The sequence below is a fragment of the Anopheles bellator genome, chromosome X (genome assembly GCF_943735745.2).
Source record: "Anopheles bellator chromosome X, idAnoBellAS_SP24_06.2, whole genome shotgun sequence".
In the NCBI taxonomy this organism is placed as follows: Eukaryota; Metazoa; Arthropoda; class Insecta; order Diptera; family Culicidae; genus Anopheles; species Anopheles bellator.
This window is the reverse complement of record NC_071287.1, coordinates 256,912-262,165: the sequence shown is the minus strand read 5'-3', so window position 1 is coordinate 262,165 and position 5,254 is coordinate 256,912.

Here is a 5,254-nt window from a genome sequence, read left to right as displayed (position 1 = left end):
GCGGTGGGGCCCGCTACAACGTATCGACAGTGATGAGCCGCCCAGAAAGCGATACAATCGATTTCCCATCAACTGACGCCGGCAGCTGGTCGAACTGTTGGCGTAAGCCAAAGCGGAGTGCACACCCGTTCGGAGCGCAAGTCGTTTGACCTGCGCGAGACCGAGCAGAGGGAAAATGATCTAATGTCTATGATTATGTATGGGTGGTGATGGAGAGTTGCTGGTGGGAAGTGGGAAGTGAACCCAGCCAGCCGATCTCCCGCAAGCTGGGGGTTTTCCAACCCCGCAGGGAGCGGCAGGTTTTCCACCTGGAGCCCGGTTCGACGCCATTGATTGACCTATTTGGAGTTATGGACGACCAATACACCAATCAAAGATTATGAAAATTGGCCTACTGATTCACTAACGAGGGTGAAGGGTAGGGCATCGCGTTGCAGACACTTACAGGTAGCAGCCTGCAAGTCGAACATCGACTTCTCTTCGGCGTGTGTCAGCTGAAACGGTGTGTCAAATCATTGTATCTTTTCAACACTATGTATCGCAGTATTTGATAAAGCATGGCCCATTTAGAATCGGGAACAGTTGCATGATTTCTAGCAGCGCCTCTGGTGGTCGGATTTCAAAAGTGCTGGTAGTCATATCTTCAGTAAACATTCAACTTTCTGTGCTGAAAGTTTCATATCTTAGTACGTGGAGTTTATGGAAAGTTATGCTTAATTGAACTCGAAAGAGGAAAAATAATTCTGCACAATCACGTCGAAAACACCACGTGGTCTACTTTAAAAATCTCAAAAACACAAACATTTACAAAATCAACTATATATGCTGTGCTTTACCGTTTCTGGGAACCCAATACGGTAAATTGAAAGATTCAGAGTAGACGCCGTAGTGGAACATACAATCGGCAGCTGAACTGGAAGGTTTTAAGATCAATCGAGGCAAATCCTGGACTTTAGGTTCGGGATATTGCCGAAAAATATGGTACCAGCAAAAGTACTGCCCGGGAGATCTGTCTACGAAGAGGCTACCGTTTTTTTCCTTTCATGTAAGCATCCAAAAAGGACACTTACACAAAATCTAATCATTAAAACACGCGCTTCTAGTTGTACGAGAAGGTTATGACGAGGTACAAAGGATGCTTGCTTATGGATGACGAAAAATACGTGAAAATGAATTTTGAACTGCTTTCCGGACCAAAATTTTATCTCGCCACGGCACGGGGAGATGTCTCCTCCAAGATCAAATTTGTATTCGCCAATAAATTTGCACAAAAATTTATGATATGACAAGGAATTTGCACCTGTGGACGGCAAACCAAGGTTTTCATCACAAACACGACGATGAACTCAACTCTATAGAAGGAAGAGTGCCTCAAAAAGCGAGTTCTATCATTTCTTAAGTCACACAAAGGTCCGGTTAAGTTTTGGCCTCTGATTTGACAATAAGGTGGATTTCATCGCAAAGGATATCAACCCACCAAGTTACCCTAGACTTCGCCCAATCGAAAATTGTTGGGCAACAATCAATAGGAAGTTGAAGAAGACTGAAAAGGTGATGCGAAATTCCTGAATGCTGATGTGAACCAGAAGATTGTGCAGAAAATTATGGCGCCCATTCCAAAGAAAGCTCGTGATTTCATCCGATGACCGACATAATAAATTTCTGATATTTTTCTCTTAAAGTACAATAAAATACCTTCAATTTGACACCTTGATGTATTTCCTAAGTCAAACCAACCCAGAGATAGAGCTAATGCAATTGTTCCCGATTCTAACTGGGCCATGCATTAAAAGCAGCCAAAATTTGACAGCTCTTGGCTCAGTAAACGCAACTTGGTTAACGCCTGGCCGAAGGATTGAGTTAGCGTTTTATTTCGACTGTGCGCACGGTGATATACCCTTGCACATGATTTTATTTAATTTCATATTGGTCAAACAATGGAGAAGGCTCCCCGCTGGCGAAAGGTGATGTCGGTGCCTGGTGAGACATTTGGCGGGGCAGCCGCGAGTTACTTGCGCCACTTTTCTGCTGCACCACCTGCATTGAAGGCCTATAATTAGGATTGCCCTACCGTCAGGCCGGCTTCGTTCGCCTATCCAGCACCCAAGAGTGCACCCAGCAGTCGCTACATCCTCCCGGGAGAAAGGATTCCAGGGCCTTGGCACCGGTGGTCTCGCATCCTGGACCCCAAAGCCACGGGTTGTGTCAGGGATTCGCCCCTCCGGGTGGTCCACCGCCCGTTGCTTCGGTCGTTTGTCGTCCATGCCCACTTCCGGTTTTGGGCGGGTGCGTGCCGAAGGCGCCCTCCCGAGATTTGGTGGGCTGGTCGGCAGACAAAACGGCGCACCGAATTGGGGCTGTACCCGGGTGGAACCGGAAACTCGGAAACAGTACGAACTGCGCATTCGGCGGCACAGCGGTCCGCGGGCACGTTCCAAAACTGCAACGGAACTCTGCCTCGCAGCAGGACCTCGCTGTGGAGCGATCCGTGTGGTGCGTGCTCTGATTGAACACCGATCGTTTGCTGGTTGTCGTTCACTTCAGTTAGTTCCGCCGCCTGCCGCCAATAATGCGTCCTAGCCAAGAGGTTGGGGTGCTCTCCCTATCTCTTGCCTACTCGCCAGAAAGCGCACCTCGCTACAGATTAGACGAATGGAGCAACGAAAACAGGTGTCGGTGGGAGTCTCGCCAAGCCAAGAGTCTAACCTTTTTTCGGCGCGGCGCGGCATCAAAGCAGATGATCTGTGAGCGACAAAACATCGGCCCACAACCTCAAAATCACCCTGATTACGTTTTTGGGTCGACAACCGAGGCACCGCGTACATATTGATCACTGGAACAAGGGACACAGCGCTCCGGTCTATTAGGTCGGCCGAAGACGATAAATCAGGCGGCGACGAGCTACAGTTTCCCTACGAGTGGCGCCACCGGTCATGTGCCGTCTGAGCTCTTGTCCCGAGCGGTCCGAGGCCGGCTCTGGACTGGAGGAAATTTTTAATTGACTGGAACGGTCGACACCGCCAAAGGGAGTTGTGTTGCGAAAAGGAACCTCCGAAACGAGTGGCGAGTGCCCGAGGCTCAGGAGGTTACGAACACAAAGAGATGATTTATGGTCGGCCGTCGGACACAGGCCTGTGAATATGTCACGACCGTTCTCAGCGGACCGTGAACGCGTCGGTGGAACATTAAACTTCAGGCACCTGCAGATGTCAACAATGTGGAAAATCCGGCCCAGGTCAGAAACACGAAAACGTTATTGTCTTCAGGCCGAACCGAAAGAACCGGCCCCGACGCAATCGGGCAACTACGTCTACAACTCCATCAACACTCTAGTCGGCTTTGCTCGGGAAGAATTTTAATAGTGCGTTTCCGATTACGATTTCCGAAGGTATGCCACCTCTGCTGACAGCAGAAAATGGTTCACGCCCTCAACTTGCCCAGCAAAGGTCCCAACTAACATAGAAAGGAAACCGGAAGTTATAGGATATTGTATCCGCCCGGTGTAGCCGGCCGGGAAGAACGGCTACCTCCATCGCTTACGCGCCGGTACAATGCGTTCCTGGCCTGTTCCAGTTTCGCACCGCTCTCTATTGGTTCCGTCCCAAAAATTGCAATTGTGCCTCGTGCCGTTCGTCCTAGGCCTCACCTAGGGTTTGGCGAAAGGACCATCGGCTGCGTCCACGATAATGTGCCGGTCACGTGATGCAGGACTCTCGTTTGTGGGCAGTCGTCATACAAGCAAGGAAGACAAACTGGAGCCCATCCCCGCCCCTAGCTGAGAGAGCCCCGAACGCTTGCGGTATCACAGGGGTAGCTGGCAATGTGGGAGTGTGTGCCATCTAGTGTTACACGTACGATCCGGAACGGAAATCGGTAAACATTCATCGACCGAAGCGTATCAATCCGATCCGAGAGGAATCGGATTTCGGTTAGGATTTTTTTTCGTCTCTTTTTGGCTTTGTTTTCCCATTTTCCACGACGTTGTCGTTAATGACCTATGAATATTCAGTTGCACCCTGCGCCGGTACTGCGTGCTTGTGTCCGCCTACTCGAGTCCGCCCACCGTTCGTCAAGGGATCCCTAGTCGGGCACGATCCGGGACGATTGCTATGTTATTAGTTTATGAGTTTTTTTTTGTTGTAGCTTGTATTTAGTTCCAACTGCTCCGCCGAACCCATGATTGGCCATTAATTTGGCGCAACACATGTAGCACTCTCAGATACGCCAGGGGCCAGGCCTGCCAGGGGTGTGGAACCCCGGGCTGCCGGTAGATTTGTTAATGGACTTCCGAAATTGTAATTTTTCGCGAACCACGCGCGCATGCCTAGTGTGCTCGGGAGAGAAGAACCGCCAGAAGTAGCACGCTCGATGCGCCAGTCACCAACGGGCGCGTTAATGCATCTGTCACTTAATTATAAGTTTTCGTGCGCGTTCGGACGAACGCCACTCACGACCGCCGACCGGAGGCCTTCGGGAACCAAGCTTTTCCCTCGTAGTTTTGCGCACCCTAACCTAGTATCGCTCTTGCCTTGTGATGCGGTATTCCACCTCTTCGGTCTTTTTAGGGGTTGTTGTCACTCTAGCGAGCGGATCCCCTGGTTTTGTCAAGCGTTACCAGCCGTTCACTGGTAAGCCTTTGCTGTTGCTAATGAGCTGAAAACTGCGCTTGAAAGTCCCCAAGAATGCCACGCTTATCACCCTTCGGTTGGCATTTCCGAAGAATGGCGATGGCAGGAAGTGGCTTTTTCCGTTCATTTCTACCCGGCTGGAGTGTGCTTACTCGATATAGGAATCGCATCACAAGTTGTATCTGTTGCTTGTCAAAATTGACGCCTTGCTAGTTGGGACTGTTCCTCTTCCGTATGATGGTCAAATACCGTTGGATGGAGCTTTTAACCGGTATTGGTGATCAGTTTCTTCGTCGCTACCCTTTTTTGCACTGAGTTTCTGAAACTATTTCTTAAAATAACTATGGCACATCAGAGAATAAAAGTCCACTTTGAGTACACCACTATTTGATAAAGACAATTTGAAACCTCACCTTAGTTTACTATTTCTATGGTACTAGCGTTAGCCAAAAATTATACTTGATCAAAAGCGTCCTTTGAAAACAACTAACATATTGTTTGTAAGGAACTACGGTTCGTAATTTTTTATCGTGACGACGCCTGGCTATAATTTTCCACCATCTTCAACCAACATGGATACTGGATGGCATAGATTTGTTCCTGCTCGAGGCTTTACCTGAACCGGA